The sequence below is a fragment of the Nelumbo nucifera genome, chromosome 2 (genome assembly GCF_055504915.1).
Source record: "Nelumbo nucifera cultivar China Antique chromosome 2, China Antique-T2T, whole genome shotgun sequence".
Classification (NCBI taxonomy): Eukaryota; Viridiplantae; Streptophyta; class Magnoliopsida; order Proteales; family Nelumbonaceae; genus Nelumbo; species Nelumbo nucifera.
In genome coordinates, this window is record NC_142650.1 from 30,930,213 (window position 1) to 30,952,447 (window position 22,235).

The 22,235-nt window shown below is 35.3% G+C and overlaps 2 pseudogenes across 2 annotated transcripts; both read left to right on the top strand.

Annotated features, from left to right (window-relative positions):
• The first annotated feature begins 2,736 nt into the window (after window positions 1-2,736).
• LOC104603348 (putative F-box protein At4g22030) lies at window positions 2,737-10,009 on the top strand (annotated as a pseudogene). Its single transcript, XR_016082439.1, has 5 exons — window positions 2,737-2,764; window positions 7,737-7,902; window positions 7,964-8,022; window positions 8,101-8,169; window positions 8,248-10,009. The product of XR_016082439.1 is annotated as a putative F-box protein At4g22030 (transcript).
• Window positions 10,010-11,761: 1,752 nt separating this feature from the next.
• Window positions 11,762-13,734, top strand: LOC104603347 (UDP-glycosyltransferase 708G1 pseudogene; annotated as a pseudogene). The gene has a single exon (XR_016082098.1). The product of XR_016082098.1 is annotated as a UDP-glycosyltransferase 708G1 pseudogene (transcript).
• The last annotated feature ends 8,501 nt before the right edge of the window (window positions 13,735-22,235 follow it).

The following is a 22,235-nucleotide window of genomic DNA, read 5'->3' on the forward strand; positions in this document are numbered from 1 at the left end:
CTGATTGCAAACCAAACGGGCCCTAAATATATACATATATTATTTCATTTCATATTTAATATTGCATATGCAAACTAAGGGTGCAAAGTCTGGCGGGTTGGGCTGGGTTTATGGTCAACCTGGACCTGATGGTCCTGGCCCTAAAATTTGGGCTTAAGCCTGAGGTCAAGCCCGATCTTCCCAACCTAAGCCTAGCACACATTGTAATTTGATGCACTCAGGTTGAGCTCAGGCCTGAGCCAGGCTCAGGTTGGTCAATGAACACACTCTAAAATTATGCATATATGTATTTATACAAATAAGTATACATACATTAATGTATATATGTATGAATGGTACCTGGACCAGGCTCAAACTACCTAAGGTCTAGGCTCAAAATTGGCCTGAAAAATAAAATGCTTGACTTCTTAGGCCTGAACCCAGCCCAAGGATCGAAAATTTAAGTCCAGCCCATGTAAAATTTTACGTTAGGCTGGTCGGGCTCAAGCTGGCCCACCCAAATTGCACTCCTAATATAAACATTATAATACAAAGCAGCGAAAGTAGGTTTTTTTTGGTACTGTATCACTCGCCTTTATGCCACCATAGGGATCGTATTTCAATTTTTCTTGGCATAGTACAGGCTGTACGACACTAATTTTCAGCAACATTCCAATCACTCTTCTCAAAGGTGGGGGAGCCGATTGTAGCGAGCCACCACTCGGTTGGTGGTATGGAGTAGGTTTGGAGCCTTTGATCAACACTCTAAACTAAGTATGGAAGATCAATATTCGTTGTTCTTACCTCCTGTGTTGAATTCTCTTCTGGTGATATAATATAGTGTTGTTAGCTATAAAATAAAATAAAAAACACAAAAACAGAAACAATGAGTTTGGGTAGGGCTTGGGCTGAGTTTGGAGGGATTTTAATCCAGCCCAACAACCTAACTCTAAGAAATACATTTCAATTCATACTAACTGTAAGAAATGCATTTCGATTCACACAGTTTTAAGTTCTTTTATGGGCAAATTTCTTAAAGTACCCTTGAGGTTTGGGTAATTGACTAACTCTATTCTTACAATTTACATATTTTTTTAAAGCATTCCTAAATTTTCTGACAATTGTCTAAAGCTTCTCCTACCTTTATCTGTTTTTCACACTTGTTTACGTGATTAATATATTTTTCAAAAATTCCTAAAATACTCAGTCGAAAAGAGCATTAAAATGGCATTTTATATCTTCGAGGTAGAGAGGTGGGGTGTGGAGAATTGGTAGCTTAGGATTCAGGAGACGAGGAGGAGGAGAAAGGCAGAGAGACCATCGTGAAATGCATTGAAACGCCATTTTATTTATGTGAAAGCTTTGGCTTTGCCATCTTTTGCACTGATTCTTGAGCTTGAAAGACCTGTGTCTATCTCTGGATGCTAATCATCTAGTTTTTTGTTAATGGGTCCTCAGCTTAAAGGTTGTTTCATGTCTTCTTTGTTTTTCACAATCTTTCTCTTCTTCTCTGTTTCCTTAGCTCAAATAAACTTATTTTGATGCAGAAAGCTACCGTTTTCTTGGGAGGCTGCAATATTTCACCCTCGGTATTGCCTATCAAAGCCAGAGTCCTCCCACTATGGTTTCTAATCATATTCAGTCAATCTTTTTAGCCATTTGATGAGTACTGCAATGTGGCCAACCCTACCGCTGTTCCGCGTAAACTGTGGTCGGAAGTTGTACATGAAAATACCCTTTTGTGAAGCACCTTGCCGCTGTACAAGAAAATATCTTCTTCATCGCATCACCAGTTGAAAGTTGCAGGTAATGGAGACAGTTGTACGTTGATATTTGTAGCGGTAATCGTTGCAGGTAATGTAGTTTCTCCTTTCCTCCTCCAAGGAATATCTTTTGAGAATGAACTATTTGAGACACGCCCATGTCAGAGACCGAGGATCAATATCGTAATTTTTCATTTTGTTAATTTTAATGGAAGGTTAAAACTGACATTTTCTGGAAGATGACAATTGTCGGTAAAACTTAGGAGGGGGTATTTTAAGATAATATGTAAACAATAAAAATAGGGAATGGACTGTGAGTCGTCCCCCCAGGGCCTAAAGGGCCAAGACATCGAGCTCGCAAAAGACCTTGGCACCATATAAGTCCCAGTTGCCTCCTTGGCATGGACACATAAGACCAGTCGCCTCCTCAGCCTAAGGGATAAAAGCGCCGAGCTCACAAAAGACCTCAGCACCATATAAGACCTAATCGCTTCATCGGCATAGGCGAAGTACTTTTAATACCTAAGGCACAGGCAGCTCGGGTATGAGCCTATGATGCATAGCCCCCTCCGGCATACAACAGGTTGAACCCGTTAGGGACAACCGACATCAACTTAAGTAGCCCGTGTGCAGACAGGTCGGGTATATACCCTACTATGTCACTCACCTCGGTGTACATCATAAAAATTGCCCCTACTAAGTACTGGGCAATAGTTCGGGGTGACAACAAGTGAGAATGAACTATTTCAGACACGCCCATGTCAGAGACCGAGGATCAATATCGTAATTTTCCATTTTGTTAATTTTAATGGAAGGTTAAAACTGATATTTTTTGGAAGATGACAATTATTAATTAATTTTATAAACCTTAGGGATACTTTAGAAAATTTGCCTTTTGTTGATAGAAGACATTCAAGCTAAATAGAACTCTTTTACAAAAAGAGCTAATTAGAACTCATTTTCCACCACTGAGTGATTCATATATGATAAACAAATGGCTGTACCATCAAAGTTGAATGATGGTAGATGCATGTTTCAAGTGTTTTGTATCTTAGACTTAGCTTAGTATTTTGTAGCTTAGAGTGGTTTGGTTTGCACCAAAATAATAAGTATCTGTTTGGTTTATAGTTGAAATCAAAATCCCTTCCTTGAAATCAGAATCAGATTGGGCTATTCCCCTATATGTTTAGTTCAGACCGGAATCAGAATTAATTGGAGTGGATTTCATTCCCAAGAGAGAGGGAGAAAATAATCATTACCTTAAATGGGGAATGCCATTTCACCAGCAATGAAAAACATATTCCGATTTCACCTAACCAAACGGTTGAAATTGAAATAGACCATTCCAATTCCTGATCCCTAATCCCATGAATCAAATTGACCCTATATGTTCTATTCTCCCCTTATTCTATATTTACAACAGTTGTTTTGATATTCTTTGGCCCTGTCTTTCTATTTTGGATAGTATATGCCAGGAGCCTAGATCTCTTAAAAGCAGACCCTAAGAGCACTGCATCAAAGCACACAGTAGGAATATCTCTAATACATGTATGGTAAATTCATGGATAGATATTTCCACTGTGTAGCTGGATGGATGTTAGTGCTCTGACAGTATTCAGGAGATCCCCTCATGCACCAAGTCTTATTTTTTTCTTAATTTTCTTAATGTTGTATATATATTCTTAGGTTGACAAATAAGCTTGTCCATCTGGTTGGGAACCAAATGGAAGCTCATCCTTTGGTTTTAGTGATGTCATAACCTTCATGATCTATGGATTCTTTTTAAACAAAAACCGTTGCACATCTGATGTTATCGAGGATACGAGTGTCCTCTTAATCAAATCCTATTTTTCGAATTCATTACATGTCAAGTTAGTAAACAATGTGAGAAGCCTTTTGTTGTGTAGACCTTAGAAATGATGGGTCTCAAATCAAAGATGTTCTTTTAGCTAGATTTCATAAGCAAACACATTGTGGCTTGGGTTAGAAATTAGTTTATTCAAGTAAGGCAATAATGGGAAAAATACAAATTAATTTATTCTGTCGTTAGACCATTCAAAGCTAAAATCCCTAAAATCTACAAAACTGGAAAAAACATCTTATCGCGTATCAGACCAAATATCCTGAAAAAAAAAAATTAAGGAAAAATAATTACTTGAGTTAACAAGAATTCGAAAGAGACTTGTGTACAAATGAACTGGCATGCAATTTTACTAAATTTCACTATATCTTAATATGCAAGGTGTCAATCGATTGGTTTTGGATTGGACCAAAATCAATTTGGACGGATTAGACAGACCAACAACATATATTGGATCGGACCAATTCGGTCCAAAACATTTGTTAGATTGGATTGAACCTAGTCCATCCAATAACAAACTTATATTGGATTGGGTTGGATTAAGTTAATATCTGGTTCATTGATATAAGATAAGAATATATGTATAAATGAATCGGGTTTGGGTTGAAACCAATCAAAATCAAAATGAATTTGAACAGATTGGATAGTTTAAACATTAAATTGGATCAATCCAAATTGGTCCAAAACATTCATTGGATTGGATTGGACCTGGTCCATTTATAATGGATTCACATTGGACTGGATTGGATTGGACCAAATCCAATCCAATTGACACCCTTATTAATATGGATACACTGGTTTTGTACCCATCCACCCTTCAGGCAATGAACAACGACCCGACAACAAATAGCATCCACAATAGAAGAGTACAATGAAATGGGTAGCAAGACACCACTCATCTCTATCACAGATCACCCTCCTGTGTTCTTGACCTACAACCGAGTAAAGTTGAAGGTTGTATTCTAAAAGAATTGACCACAAAAGGGTGGATGCTGAGTTTTATTTTGAAGATTTGAAGAATAAATAAGGGAAAAATTGGCCACAAAAGGGTAATATTGGATTCTAAAAGAATTTTATATGTTACGTGGTGTCATATGTGAACTGATTATGATAGAACACTAACGGTTGCTAATGGCAGGGGAGGATTTAGTCAATTTTCAAAAAAAAACTTAAGGATACTTTAGACAATATGTAAACAATAGTCAATAGGAGTAACATTAGTCAATTTCCTAAAAGTTAGGGATACTTTAAGAGATTTGCACCTCTATAAAATATAGAAATGATTTACAATTTAAAAATATTGTTGATGCAATGGAAATTAAATTTAAAAATATTAGAAAAAAAATTCCTTTATGTTGCTTAGCTACAATTTTAGATCCTAGGATAAAAAAGATGATGTAGATGTTTTATTTGAATCTTATTATAAAAATATGAGAATTGATATTGGAACTAAAAAAGAGATGAAGTTAAAAACTTATTATATGACATGTATAATATATATGAATCACAAACATTAGGACATAAGAGTACTTGCACAAGCTCTACTACTGAAACCACTAGTTCTAGTAGTGGAACATCAGTTGCCACTTTATCAACAAATTCATTTACTAAAATTCATTTTTATTTACAAGCTAACTTAATAGATTTTCTTATCACCTCTAAGGAATTATGTAACTTTGATATTTTAGCCTAGTGAAAAGAAAATAGAAAAAAAAATATTTAGTACATTCCACCATGACACATGATTTACTAATCCCTCTGATTTTCATAGTTCCATTGGAGTCTTGTTTTAATGCAAGTACCAATATATTGGATGACAAGAAAAGCTGCATGAATGACGAAAGCTTTGAAATGTGCATATGTTTTGAGGATTAACTTGACGTAGAAGATAGACTTTAAGATGAAAGAGGACATGACACTTCAACTAATGGTTCACCGGATGTGTATGATATAAATAAAGATCAAGGAGATAGAAGAGGTGGAACTTAAAGAAAATATTGAAGTCAAGTCAACATTTTTTGAATATTCAATAATTATATAATATTTATAAAAATTGTAAATTTTGTTTGTCAAATTTTTAAAATTTATTTGTTTTTTTCAATCCAATTGTAAACTTTTATTTTCGATTTTATAATATTATTTTATTACAATTCCATTGTATTTTTCAATTTAATTTTATTACTTGATATATGATCAATTATATACATAAAATTCAAATGAAATAATTTTTTTGGTATTTTCTTTTCAAATTGTTTTCTATTTTATATTTTTAGTGTTTTTATTGTTAATTTTTATTATTTTCAAAATTTTTGTTATTTTTTTACTTAGCAAGAAAAGGTAGAAAAAAGTAAACAAAAAAGGAACAAGCTCGTGGCCCAACAAGATATGAGCCTACATGGGCTTGGGTTGCGAGTAGGGTTGTCAATCGACCGATTTTGGTTTGGTTTCAATCCGATCCAAACCTTATCAAATCAGATTTGGACGATCCATTATAATTATTGGATTGGGCCAATCCAATATAAATTAGTCCATATTCTTATTGGTTTGAATTAAACCTAAACCAAATTTCCAATAATCCGATCATGAGGCCAAACCCTTGTCCAATTTGAAATCAATTAAAACTGAAAACATCATAAAATCACTTTTACAAAACATTTTTATAAAAGCACTTTTATAGAAGTACTTTTATGAAAAGTATTTTTACGAAAGCACTATTATAAAAAGACTTTTACAAAAGTACTTTTATGAAAGCACTTTTATAGAAGTAGTTTTATAAAAGCACTTTTACAAAATCACTTTAATAAAAACATTTTTACAAAAGTACTTTTTTGAAAGCACTCTTATAAAAGTACTTTTACACGAAAGCACTTTTATGAAATCACTTTTACAAAAAAACTTTTATGAAAGCACTTTTACAAAAGTACTTTTATGAAAGTAATTTTATAAAAACACTTCTATGAATGCACTTTTATAAAAACACTTCTACGAATGTACTATTATAAAACACTTCTACAAAAGTACTTTTATAAAAGTACTTTTATGAAAACACTTCTACAAAAGTACACTTCTATGAAAGTACTTTTATAAAAGTAATTTTACAAAAGCACTTCTACAAAAGTACTTTTGCAAAAACACTTCTACAAAAGTACTTTCATAAAGTCCATGAAAATACTTTTACAAAAGCACCTTTTTGAAGTACTTTCAATAAAATGCTTTTGTAAAAGCACTTTTATGAAAATATTTTTATCAAAGCACTTTTAGAAAATTGTTTTTTCAATGCTAAAAGTGCTTTTATATAATTTTTGATATTTCATTCGGTTCGGATTGGATCCAATCCAATCCATTTATATTTTAATAGTTTGTATTGGATTTGGACTGAATTGAGTCCAGTCCATTTATAAATAAACTCACATTGGATTGGATCGAATTAGACCAAATCTGTCCAATTGACACTTCTGATTGCGAGACATACCGAGCTTCCCTTGTAAGGGATTCTGAGCTAGGCATGGCTTGCCAAAGCTGCATGTCGGCATGACACAACCTGCTATAGTGTGGGTGGCCCAGACTATACATATAGTTATAAGTTTATTTTTTTATTTAATATTTTTTTGTCATATAGATTTTTTATTTAATTTAAAAGATTAAAACATGTTTTATTTCCAAACAATAATTCATTTTATGAATCCTCATAATTTAAACGAGTACTTGTCTTTTTAGTGGAGGAAATAATCATCCGCCTTTTCGAGAATGGAGATAGCTATCATTTTAAGCTCATACTTTTCTTTTAAGAGTGGATAGATATCTGTGCGGTCTAAACCTGTGCTGCCACATGTCTCAAAATGAACTAGAAAGCTCGTAATGTTCCAAACTAACCTAATAGCACACATATCTATCTATATACATGTGCTAAATTATTGTCATGTCATAATATTTTTGTACAAAACATAAAATAGCACACATATATGTACTGTATGTATATACACAATATATAATTATATGCAGGCCGGATTGGGCGAAGCTAGAAATAATCACCCCTAAATTCAAATATCTATGGCTGTCTACATCCTTCGTTAATTTTGAGAGCAAACGTTGAATGTTTCAAATTCTTATTTGACAGCAACTTTTAAGTTGAGTGCAAAACCTTGTATTTTATTTGTATTTATACCGTACATATTTATATTTGTGCTTCTTTCAAACTGAGCCTAAGGCTGTATGGTCCCCTGACCCCTTGTTCTTCTCCCCTCACACCCGAGTTCTCTTCTCCTTCTGGCACCGGCGATCTGCAACGACAACCGGCGGGTACTCTCCAGCTCAACTTTTTCACACATTTCTTATTTTTTCTGATATTTTGGTTTTTCAGAAATCAGAGAAACCGGCGGCAACAGTGCTTTATCCTCCGGATCCGGCGATCATCCGGAGGTACTCTCCAGCTCTCATATTTGAACTTTTTTCACACATTTCTTATTATTATTTTTTTCTGATGTTTTGGTTTTTCAGAAATCAGAGAAACCGGCAGCAACCGGCGGCAACAGTGCTTTATCCTCCGGATCCGGCGATCATCCGGAGGTACTCTCCAGCTCTCATATTTGAACTTTTTTCACACATTTCTTATTATTATTTTTTTCTGATGTTTTGGTTTTTCAGAAATCAGAGAAACCGGCAGCAACCGGCGACAACTTGCAGCAACATGTGGAGCAGTGGGAGCACCACTTGTTGCGCTCAAGCTCTCATCCACTCTTTTGTATTCGGCAGACACTGGGATGCTGCTGGTGATTAACAAGATCCAGCCATCTCAACTAGCTGGGGAACAACGTAACGCTGCTAGGCTGTTCAAGCAGCTTAATGGGCATATCCGAAAACCTTGCCCTTGGCAATCCTACTACTATGGATGTCAAGGACGCCATGGAGAAGGTATTGGCGCTTGACAAGGCCTACCCTCTTCCCCTGCTTGGAACAATGCTCGACAAGTTCCCTGCAACTGTAGAGCCTGCTGTGTGGTGGCCGCAACAGCAGAAACGCCGCAGTCATCGGAGAGCCGAGAAGAACGGCTGGAGTGGGAAGCTGGAAGAGGAAATGAAGCAGATTGTAGAGCTGCTGAAGAAGAAAGATATCCAAGAGTATGTGAGGTTGAGCAAATTAGCTTTGATAGTTAGCAGGACCTTAGCAATTACTGGTCCTATATATACTCACTGGCCTGGTTGCCGTTGGGTCTGCTTTGGTGGGAATGGGATCGCCGTTGCATGGATCTTGGGCTGTGCTTTTGGGTGTGGTTGCTGGAGTTATGGCAAGCGTGGTGAATACCTTGGAGCATGGTGGGCAAGTAGGAGATATTTGAGATGTATCGGAGCTCTGCTGGCCAGCTTCTTTAGACTCATGGAAGAGTACATAAAGTACATTATCAAGGAAGGGAAAGCGGGGAGAAGAGAGAATGGAGAGTTATTTGAAATGAGGGTGGCTTTACAACTTGGTAGGAGCATTTCAGAGCTTAGAGATCTCGCTGCGTCGTCGGCATCTTCATCAAGAGAGTTTGCAAGCAACCTCTTCTGATTTTTTCCACTGGATCGATTTTGATACCTACGTACGTGGCCACACAAAGCTTCCTCTGTGTTTTAATCCTCAATTTTGTATAGAACACCGCCTACCAAAAATAAATAAATAGGCCTTCTAATCATGACATTATTATATATTTCCAGAAAATTCGATCGTACGTCTTTCTTCTTTCTCAACCTAGGTTAATCTACTTCGACAACTAACAGGTGGATAAAACCATGAATCATGATCTTCCATGTCCTTGTATGCACTGTTGCCGCCGGTTTCTCTGATTTCTGAAAAACCAAAACATCAGAAAAAAAAAAGAAATGTGTGAAAAAAGTTCAAATATGAGAGCTGAAGAGTACCTCCGGATGATCGCCGGATCCGGAGGATAAAGCACTGTTACCGTCGGTTTCTTTGATTTCTGAAAAACCGAAATATCAGAAAAAAAAAAGAAATGTGTAAAAAAGTTGAGCTGGAGAATACCCGCCGGTTATCGTTGTAGATCGCCGGTGCCGGAGAAGGAGAAGAGAACTCGGGTGTGAGGGGAGTAGAACGAGGGGTCAGGGGACCAACTGCACGAATTCGAGAGAGTGGGAATAGGGTTTTGACTTTTGAGATTTCAAAGAATATGTTTTGGGAGTTTTGGGGCTAACGGGAGGGATGGACGTCCCGTTAACCCCGCATGCGGGACAAGTGAACAGCGTTTGAAGGGACAGATGGCGCACTACGGGCGTGTGGGGCATTTGTAGGGGCGCAGATTTGAACTCTGCACTACCATGGTTTTGCATCAATATCATCAATATCTTTGCCCATGTGGCGTCAGAAGAACAATAAAATATACACGTAAGCGGTAAATCGTAACTGCGAATTACTTTCCTGAATTCCAAATGGCAATTGTACTGAACATCACGGTAACAGTAGGGTTTAATGGCTTTGATTGTGATTTGTGAGATGAGGATATCATTTGTACTAGCATGAGGACTCCACTTGTTGGTTAGTTGATTTACTGGTATTCCTTGAATGGTAGAATTAAATCCTTGTACTAGCATCGGGTCTCCACTTGCCAGTTGTCACACACTTTACAGAAGGATTAATTTAAAAATTAGAGTAAATTGTTGAAACCTCCCCTGAAATTTGATAATTGTAATCATTTCTCTAACCTTTCTTAGTCATTATATAGATAGACTCCTTTATCGGAATCTTTGCATTGAAATGTTTAAAATATACATACAGTTATTATTGAAGCTGATTTCTATAAAAAAGAATATGAGCTTTATAAAAAAAAAATAGTTTAAGGTTACAGTTTTACCTTTACACAATTGATATAAAGGCAAAATTTGGAAAATAAATTAAAAGGATTTGGAGTAATGATTAATATAAAGAAAAATTTTGAGAAATAAACATTTTAATCAAAAGTAATTATATAGATATTTTGGACATTTTAATACCTTGTGTTAGAAGATTTTAATAAAAGGAATCTACTTGCAACTGTGATAAAACGTTCAAAGGAAGTTATTGCAATTACCAAAATTCAGAAAGTTTCAGCAATGACAATAGAACTTTAGAAAAGGTTTCAAAAATTTATCCTAAAGATTAAAATACTTGAACCACCATGTGTTGAAACTTAAAATGAATTATGACTCTTGTTAAAGGCAAGAATTAATTAATCAATTGGGAAAATTACTTCAATCTCCCTCCCTTAGGTTATCTGACTATCACTTAAAGCTCCTCTATATGTTTTGACGCTTGAAAATCCAGGTTTTGTTTCCCCATTAATGGTTGGGGGATGAGGATTTCGAACTTTCTGTCAATATTTAGTTAGATTTCTTTGCAGAAGTTTTATATTTATCAATTTTTATTTAAAAAAAAAATTATCAATCATAACCCGCAATAAAACTTCAGCCGGTTGCCGGTGATGACCAGTTTAATATCGAAAGACGTCAAAATTTTAGTGGACTTGAAGAAAAAATAACTTCGAGTCCAAACACACTGAATCCGAACTGGTTTGAGCAAATGGTTTTCTGGGTGGTTTTGCCCTGTTGGGGAGTTTGTTTGCGATTTGCTTTGAGCAACAAAAGCTTAAAATATATTAAGAGGTTTTCATCTGGGTTTTCGCTTTTCACTTTTTCAGCATTCTTTCACATGTAGTTAGCTATCATTTATTAGAGAAACCTGGGTTTTTCATTTCTGTATACAGGGTTTGCAACTTTGGTATAATAGAAGTAAAACGGAAATTCTGTGTTCTGTGTATGACCCCTCTCTATGACTGAGAAACCATTGAGATAACTAAATGCAGGGTTAAAATCTACCTTCTTATATATTAACTCATAAAGCAATCAAAATCTAGTTTTTTTTTTTAAAAAAAAAGTTAACCAAATCAAAATCTAGTTGCAAGTCGAAAGCAATCCTTTGTCTAGCGTTCACACTTGTTGGTGGGAATTATCACCTTTCAGAATTAACAAAGTACCCCACCTTGTACAGTTGTACATTGCATGAGTCCTGGGGTTCTGATCCAACGGTCGGTTGTTGGAAAATGGGTCCTTTTCCGGTGAGAGGGAAGAAAAGGAGGAGGGGCGGCGAATTTCATACAGGAGGGAGGGAAGAAGAAGCGGAATTAGAGCGGGTGGAACTGGGATAGGGAGAAATGAAAGAGGTAGACAGCGAGAAACGAAAGCGGAAGTAGCGAGTTTACAAAATTTAAATTGTTTTTGAGTCCACACCGCCGTTAGCATCCATTTTCCGTTAGTTTCGAATTGAGTGGGCGAGGATGACGTGTTCGAAATGTATTGAACGTAACAGAAAATTTTCTGTCCCCAGGGGACAGACGATCCGACTCTCCTGACTCCTCTCATCTTATTTAACATTTCCGGTCGCCATTACCAAACCAAAACAACCTTCCCGTCCGATGCCTCTGCCGGAAATGTCAGATACCAACACTCTCCACGTAGCTATCCTCCCTAGCTCAGGGATGGGTCACCTTGTCCCTGCCGTCCGCCTTGCTGCTTCTCTTGCCGCTCGCAACTGTCGAATCACCTTCATCACCACCCACCCAACCGTCTCCCTTGCCGAGTCACGCCTCGTCTCTCGCCTCGTCTCCTTCTTCCCTAATGTCACTCGACAAGAGTTTCATCTCCTTCCCTTGGACCGCTCAACTGCCAACTCAAATGACCCTTTCTGCCTCCAGTTTGAGACCATCCGCCGCTCCGCTCACCTCCTCTCTCCAATCCTCTCTTCCTGTTCTCCGCCTCTCTCTGCTCTTGTCACAGACCCGAGCTTAGTCTCAGCGGTCATCCCTATCACGGAAAAGCTTCGCCTTGCTAATTACAACCTCTTCATAGCAAGTCCAAAGATGTTGTCACTCTTAATCTACTTCCCTACCATCGCTAATACTGACCTCAGCACCACTTCCTCTAAAACTACCGATTATATCGAAATTCCTGGTATTCCACCCCTACCCAAGTCATGGCTTCCACCACCCCTTGTAGATCCTAGTAGCCTCTTCAGGACCCAGTTCATAGCCAATGGTCAAGAGATAGTAAAATCCGATGGAATTCTGGTCAATGCATTCGACAGCCTAGACAAGGCAACCGTGGCAGCGCTTAACGGTGGTAAGGTGATGGGCAGGTTGCCGCCGGTGATCACGGTCGGGCCGTTTGTACCATTGGAATTCGAGAAGGGCTCACCAGTGGAATGGCTCGACAGGCAACCGGTAGGGTCAGTGGTGTATGTTTGCTTTGGGAATAGGACAGCTGCGTCTAGAGAACAAATTAGAGAGCTGGGTGATGGGCTTGAGCGGAGTGGGTGCAGGTTTCTGTGGGTGGTGAAGGAAAAGAAAGTGGACAGAGAGGATGAGGAGGAGGTGGGTGAGATTGTGGGTCATGGGTTCCTGGAGAGAGTGAAGGAGAAGGGGTTAGTGGTGAAGAGTTGGGTGGAGCAAGGGGAGGTGCTAGCTCACCCGGCTGTGGGTTTGTTTCTCAGTCACTGTGGGTGGAACTCAATCACTGAGGCTGCATTGTACGGTGTGCCCATTTTGGGATGGCCACAAGGTGGGGATCAGAAGATAAATGGAGAGGTAATTCCAAAGAGTGGGTTAGGGATATGGGTTGAGACTTGGGGTTGGGAAGAGATAGTGAAGGGGGAAGAGATAGGGGACAAAATTAGGGAGATGATGGGAGATGAGAAGCTGAAAGTCCAAGCAGCCCGTATTGGGGAAGAGGCTAGGAAGTCTGTTGGAGTTGGTGGAAGTTCTTACAAAGGATTGGAGGGATTGGTTGAGAAGATGAGAAAGGGAAGAGCTTGAGTGGAGCAGATCATACTTCTGCATGCAGAGGTTACGTCGACAATGATGAAGTGTTTTGGTGAACCCTGTTTGGTCGATGTCCTGTTCATCTGCTGATATATCAAGCTTTAATAACTTTGTTGAACCTTTTAGTTGTAGTAGCTAATGGTAGTCTCGTCTCTGTGGTGTAGGAGGTAGTGGTGATGGGTTGATGTAGGTTGTTTTTGTTTATGTTTGTACTGATGGTCTGAGTTCTGGTTTCCTCTTTCAATAAATTTCTAGTTAACCAAAACAGAATGTGAGCATCATTTATTTTATCACTTTTGTCATTTCTGTCTTCTCTGGTCATCGACTTAGGTGTTGCTTATGTGGAGAAACTCTTTTCTGCGACAGCAAGAACCACTTCTGTTTAGTTGTTTCGGGATACATTGCCCTATGTAATACTCGGTGACTTGGTTGGTTAAAAGCAAAAGTCTGATCACGTTAAAAGAGTTTGATAGAACCAGGGATGCATATGATCATTTCATTCATCATGCCCAGCCCAGTCCGCAAATTTCTGGGATTCGGCCTTGGTTGACCATCTGACCGGACAGTTGAACTAATGACCATTACTGAGTTCAGCTTCGGTCGGTGCAAAACCCGTTCGAACAGCTTTTATTGCCTTGCATTTTGGTTTGAAGGAAAGTGCAGGCGAAAGGAAGGAAAAGGTAGGAAAAGCTTTGCAAACCCTCTGTACTTGTTTGTTTGTTTACATGCATAATATTCTCAATGTAAGGTTGTAAGAGGCTATTCGAACGGTATGAACACAGGCCTGCACTGATCATAGTTTAACTCCCTGTCACCTAGAGGAAAAAGGGGAGAGTTTCCATTCCGGATCTCCTACCCATCGACTCTTCTCAGTTTCCGGTTTAGTTTTTAAAACACCTAAGAAAATACAAAAAAAAAAATAAATAAATAATAGGCAAATTAAGGACCATGTTTTAAAAACCCATAGTCCGAATTGTTTTTGCCTTTAGGTTGCGAGTCTCTAGGTAAGATATGTGTCTGTGGTTAGGCATGTATAAATATGTATCGAACTTTTTATATGTAATATATGCATATATAAATATTAATTTATGTTTAAACTATATTATTAATTTTTTATTTGTAAGAAATGCTCAACTTGCAATTTGAGGTTCAATAAAGAGTGTTTTTTAGAAAATAGTGGAACCTAAGATAAAAATGAATCACAAGTTATAGCCTCTAGAAATTTGCATACACATTTATTATGCAACTCATGACTTGATCACCAGGTTGAATGGGTCAATGGTCCAACCACTTGATCAAATGGCTTTTATTAGATAACTTGTCTTTGACTAAATGGTGGGTTATGTAACTATTTAGTTTTATCTTTTCTCTCCTTTTAGGGTTCAAATGGATGAATTTCATTTAGGGAAAATTCCTAATCAGTACCCTATACTTTGGCTCGAGTGACAATTTGGTCCCCGAACTTTAAAATGCGACAATTCAGTACCCTAACTTTTAAAATGTGACAATCTAGTACTTGAACTTTCAAAATATCACAATACAGTATTTGCCGTTAACCATTCCATCAATAAGTCGTTAAGTGACATTTGAAAAATAAAAAAATGCCATCTAATTCTCTTTATCAACCATCTAAACATTAACAATAAAATGAACAATCTCAAATTCTAGATTCTTCTAAACAATCACCAACTTTTTTAAATAGAAGAGGCTAGGATTGGGGACTGTTTAGAATTTTTGTCAACGTTTGGATGGTCTCAAGCCTAGTGTTTTGGTCTCGAGCCTAAGCCCGCAAGCTTGAAATACTATCCAAGCCTAGCAAAGAATGGGTTGGGCCAAGTTAGTCCATCAGGCTACTTGGGGGCCAAGTTAGTCCATCAGGCTACTTGGCCCATGAACAAGTCTAGTGGCAGATGAGCAACCATTATAGACATTAAAAATTTCATGGGCTTCTAAATGGGCTCTACCCCCACAAATTTGAATGTGCTCATGGAAAATTCCCAACATTCTTCTTTATAAAATGTAACTAGAACTAATCAAATTTCTAGTCAATCAATGCACATCTTCCCATTGATGGAAATAGACATGTTCATGGACTGGGCTTGGGCTTGCCTTTTGCCAAATTTTGAATGGGGCCCGGCCTGAAGCCTGAGCCCGATACAGTGTAAGTTAGGCCTGTGAACAGGTCTAGATGGAAATTAGTTAATGATTGAAAAGAGAACAATGGGTGATAAATTATTCTCTCCAAAAATTATAGTAATTACAATATTCTTTTACTCTCTAAAAAGGGTAAAAAGAACTAATCAAATCCTTAATCATTTATCTAAAAAATCAAATCCTCAATCAAGGGGGTTAAGAGATTATACCAAAAAATCTATAAATGGGGATTCCCATCAAGAGGGGGGGAGGAGTTTTGGTCAAAAAGAAAAACTAAGTGAAATAAGAAGGCTCTTGAGAAGAATGAAGCTCATACACCATCTTCTAAAGAGCAAAGGTACAACACCTTTAAAGTTTAGCATAATCCTTCTTTTGATCAAGCTTTTCAAGCCCAATTAAAAGAGTAATTAATTTAAAATATTATTAATGTGCCCATATTTTTCTATAATTTTTAATTTTTGTATTTTTGATATGGTGAATATATAATATTAGAAGTTTGTTTGTTAATTTATTTATTTATTTTTGTTTAAAAAAAATGTAACTACGACATCTTATGTTGACCTATTTGACTCAGATTGTTGAATTGCTTACCTACTACAAGACAGAAGAGCGTTTTTTTTTTTGCGAATAATATAAAGACCATGAAATTAAAGTAATTATGTAGGTTAACTAATATTTAACTAAGCAATATTAAGGAAAAACATTTTTCTAATATTTTTAAATTCTACATCATTTCTATATTTTTGAAAATTATTCACTAATTATAAATAATTGATTAATTAAAATACAAAATGTTGGATAGTAAACACCCAGAAATACATTAGTTGCATCATAAAAAGGTTATCATCATCAGTTATAAAATCAGGAGGCATTTCCTCGTAGAAAAATTAGTAAGAATGTCTTTATATGAAATATATCTATTTAACATAGAATAGGTGGAATTCCACTTATATTCAACATCTAATATATATATATAGATAGATAGATAGATAGATAGATAGATAGATAGATAGATAGATAGATCCTATCATTTTGATAGAAATATTTAAAATCTTGTTTTCTTCTGGAAGTTCTAATAATACAACTTTTGATTTTAGAAATGTGAGCTGAAATAATATTTAAAGTTTCTTCTACATATAAATTTAAAATGTGACATACAGATCTAATGTGATTTTTTTTTTTCATTTAAAAATGGTTTTAATTGAGAACTTTATTTTCAATATACCATAAGTTTGCAAAGTATTTAAAATATGTGTAGCAATTGTTAAGCCAATATTTGATCATTCAAGTCTTGTAAAACTTAAAAATCTTTTTTTTTTTTGTAAAGGCCATGGTTCATCAATAAAATGCCTCTAACACAAATATAACTAATATTATATTTAGAAGTTTAAATACCAGATGTAAGTAAAATTCTAGAGTTAAGACTTAACAAAGTAGAAATGAAATTTTGTTTATATGAATAAAAAAATTTAAAGCTTTTTCTCTAACAACATTTCTAGAAAATTTTTTAAGGGGATTTACGAATTGTTATAGAAATATTCCATACCTACGGTCCTTAGCCAACAAAAATAATTATTTAACTTGTATAATATATTTTGCTAGTCCTTGCCTTATTTTTCCTTGTGAATATTCAAAATTACCAAAAAAAAATGTGTAATTTGTGTTTTGGCCATGTGTCTAGTCAAATGGCCAAAACCACATTTTCTACTATAACTAAAATTTCTCCTATATTTTTTGCAAACAAGTCTTTTTCCTTTTCCCTTAAAATATTTCTACTTTAAACATATTCTAGATATCTTTGGTCTTTCTCTTGCCACCCTAGCACTAGTGGTAGAAGGGGTGGCTTCATCAACAATAGTACCACTAACATTGATGTTGGTGTTATTGTACTGTGACAAGACATCATCAAAATAAAGGTTGTAAGGAAGGAGATTTTGATAAGACTCGGCCATTATAAAAAAATTGATATATTAAATCCTAAAAAATGAAAATTAATTACAACTTACTTGATCCACCATATATATATATATGGGGAAGGAGAGCATCTCATTGGTTGTTTCAAAAATAACATGGAATAAAAAAGTAAAAATTCAAAAAAAGGAGAAAATTCCAAGACTTCCTTCTTATAATATATATTTAAATATATATATATATATATTTAAAGAAAGTTTGAATTAAATATTTAATATTTCAACAAATTATATATAACTTTAAAATATTTATTAAAAAAACAAAAAAAAATATAATAGATTTAATAATATTCATATTATTAATAATTTTATATTTTACAAAATTAATTACGAAATTATGCACTAACAGTATAAATTATTATTTTCCAGATCATTTAATTTAAGGGAAAATTTCTGATCTGTACCCTGTACTTTGGCTCGAGTGACAATTTGGTCCCTGAACTTTAAAAACGCAACAATCCATTATCTAAACTTTCAAAATGTGACAATCCAGTACATGTCGTTAACCAGTTTGTTAATCAGCCGTTAAGTGACATTTGAAAAGTCAAAAATGCCCTTTGAATGCCATCTAATTCTCTTTGTCAACCACCCAAACGTTGACAAAAAACTGAGTAGTCCCAAATCCTAGCCTCTTCTATTCAAAAAAGTAGGTGACTATTTAGAAGAATCTAGAATTTGGGACAGTTCATTTTATAGTCAATGTTTGGATGGTTGATAAAGAGAATTACATGGCATTTGAAGAGCATTTTTGACTTTTCAAATGTCACTTAGTGGCTGATTAACTGACTGGTTAACGGTAGGTGCTAGATTGTCACATTTTGAAAGTTCGGGTACTATATTGTCACAATTTGAAAATTTGGGTACTGGATTGTCACATTTTAAAGTTTGGGGACCAAATTGTCACTCAAGCCAAAGTACCCATCGGGACTTTTCCCTTTTTTTAAATGTTATTCAAATAATAAAAATACAACATAAAAAATAAATATTAAAAATTTCAACAACTAAATATCTTAAATAACAAAATATTAAATATTTTAAACTCTTTACATATTATTTAAATATTTAAGTAACTAAAAGTATTTTAAATAAAAAATATTTAACATAGTTTTTTTGACACCAAAAATATTTTAAATAAAAATTACTTAACATAACTAGATTTTAAATAGTTAAATTAATGAAATTATGTAATAAATTTAAAAAATCTCTTAAAAGTAGAAAAATGTTTATAACATAATATTCAAATTAATAATAATTTAATATTTTACAAAAGTAATAATGAAATTATGTAATAATAGTATATAATATAATTTTATGGATTATTAAATTCAAGAAATAATTAATATTTTAAAATTTAAATAACTAAATAATATTGTAAATAGCTAATTTGACTTATATCAATTAATAATCCTAGAAAACAACTTTCAAAAAATTTAATATTTATTAGTAATATTTTTAACATCTTAATCTACAATTATTATAAAATCATTCTAGAAAATAACTTTTCAATAATTATGTATAAATATATCTTTATTTTTTTATTAAATAGAAATTTTTAATAATTATTGGAGGTTAAACTACTATTATTTAACTTTTTAAATTTAATTTATTGTACTTATTGTATTCTTGTTATAATTTGTTGATTAGTATTTATTAGAGATTAAAATATTATTTGAGATTACACTATTTATTGTATTTTCATTATCAATATATTTTTAATAATTGTGTATTTTTGCTATAAATTTTTAATAATTATTGGAGATTAAATTATTGTTATTTATTTGAGATTAAACAATTAATTTAGCTAAAATTAGGAGTGTTCATGGGCTGGTTTGGTTAGGTTGTAGGTTATTTGGCCAACCAAATCAACCTAGTAAGGTTGGGGAGTTGGTCACCTGAAATCGAATAACCTTTAGTGAAAATCAACCAGCTTAGGTTGTATCGATTTGGGTCGAATTCGGTTTGGTTTGTTGGGTCAAAAGATTTAAACTTGAAAAGTTAAAATGGCATTATTAAAAAATAAATTTATGATATAAAATATTTTAGAGTAAGAAACATAAGAATTTTTCCACTTTCCCATGTTAAAAATTATATTTAAAATATAAAATATTAATATATATATCTATGGTCTGGTCATTCGATTTTGGTCTATTTACAAATGGCCAAAGCAAAACTGATCCAACCTAGTCGAGTTAGAAAATTGTTGAACCAAAGCCTACCGAAAATACTAGAAAACTTACCAACTTGGGTGTTATGCAGACAATTGTATACTCTTATGTTTTTCTATTGTTTAGATTTCACTTAACAGATCTCATGTATCACACGGTTCCCTACTAGATACAGAGTATGGAAGAGTATGCGAATTGGTGTGATGATAATGAGGGAGGGTAAGGGTATTTATAATTGTTGGACATAATTTAATTAACCAAAATACCCTTAAAAGCAAAAGTAATTTTATGAAAGCACTTTTACAAAAAATATTTTAATAAAAGCACTTTTATGAAAGTACTTTTACACAAAAGCACTTTTACAAAATAACTTTTATGAAAGTACTTTTATAAAAGCACTTCTATGGAAGTACTTTTATAAAAACACTTCTACGGAAGTACTTTCATTAAAGTGCTTTTACAAAAGCATTTTTATGAAACACTTTTATCAAAGCACTTTTACAAAGTGCTTTTTCAATGCCAAAAGGATATATTTTTGTAAATTTCAGATTTTCTTCATTTTAATATATTTTTGTAATTTTTATATGTTTTATTTTTTATATATTTTTTAATATTTCATTAGGTTTGGATTGGATCCAGTCCAATCCATTTACATTTTAATGAATTGGATTGAATTTGATTTGTATTGGATTTGAACTGAATTGAATTCAGTCCACTTATAAGTGGATTCACATTGGATTGGATCACCTCTAGCGACTAATGCCCTCCATGGAGGTGCTGCTAGAAGCAATTCATCTCTAACGCCATGGATGAGCAGTTGATCTTCAAATATCGTGCTTTACAACAACTATTTTTATTGATTTCATCATAGTTGCTATCATCAGTCCATGAAATCTCAAATGAGCAATTTGATAATCTTATCAACTAATGAAGGGAAAAGTAATGAAATCCAGAATTACAGGGGTCTTCATTGCAAAATAAAGTTCATGGGGCTAAATGTCACGACTAAAGGAGTAACAGAGAATTGACTTGAACAAGAAGATCACACCACCTTTGGGTTGATCAACGTATGGGCCGATGCATGGGCTCTCTATCATCCCCCCTCAAGCTGGACGGGGGTTCACAGGCATGCAGCTTGCGAAGAATATGGAGGAGACGAGCAGCGGGCAGGCTTTTGGTGAATAGATCTGCAAGTTAAATATTAGAGGGTATGTGACGGACATCCAAGAAATTGCGTGTGACCTGTTCACGGACAAAATGATAATCCACTTCGATGTGTTCGGAGCGAGCATGAAAGACCGGATTTGATGCAAACACAATAGCTGATGTGTTGTCACACCAAATAACCGAAGTGGAGAGAATGGGAATATGAAGTTCCTTGAACAAAGAGCACAACCAAGAGATTTCTACAGCAGTGTGAGCAAGGCAGCAATATTCAGCTTTGGTAGACGAGCAGACAACTATGGGTTGCTTCTTGGCACACCACGATATTGGGTTGGGCCCAAGAAAGACACAAAAACCATTAGTGGACATGTGGTCTAGTGGACAGCTGGCCCAATCAGCATCACAGTAAGTGCTCAGCTGGATTGGGCCTGGTTTGAAGAAGAGCCTAGAGGAGATGGTGCCTTTTAGATATTGGAAAATCCGTTTCACAGTGGTTAGGTGTGCTTCAGTGAGCTGTTGGAGATGCTGGCAGGCTTGATTAACTGGGAAGGTGATGTTGGGTCTGATGAGAGTTACATATTGGAGAGCACCAACCAGACTCCTGTAAGTGGTCGGATCCTTTAATGGTGGGCTTGAGGAAGCATCAATTTTGGAAGATGATGTCGGTGTGCGAGCAGGTTTGTAGCCACCCATGTCTGCACGATCAAGTAAGTCTAAGATGTACTTGGACTAATGAAGCGATAGTTCATCGTTGATGCGGTCAACCTGAATGCCAAGAAAGTATGACAATGGGTCGAGGTCCTTCATTTTGATGAATGAATTGAGCTGTTGGATGAAAGTAGAAATGAAGGAAGGGTTGATGCCCTTTATGATCATGTCATCAGCATATTGTTGGACAATCAGAATGATGTACTTTATGAGTTTATTGTAAATGAATAAAAGTGCATATTTGATTCATGTTCCCTTGGTATGTTTCTGTGTAATACCCTTAAACTGGACACTTATTGAGACTCATGTTAGTTTAGAATGTTCACAGCCAGTGGGTCGATCTGGGGAGACCTATCCTGACAAGGCTAACACTGTGGTGCCACCAAGTCAGTTGGGGTGGCCTGTCTCAGCTGCCAAGGTGAGACCCTAGGCACATCAGTGTAGGATTAATTGAATCTATGAACTGGATCAGATTTCTAGTATTGCCCTGTACCTTGGAGATTGATGGGCAAAATTGGAAAGTTACACCCGACCCCTACACTCGATTATGATACTGCACTAGGTGTCAGATTGGGCTGTCTTTGATGTACCATTCAGTGAGATTCTTAGCGGGGGTAAAAAACTAGGTAT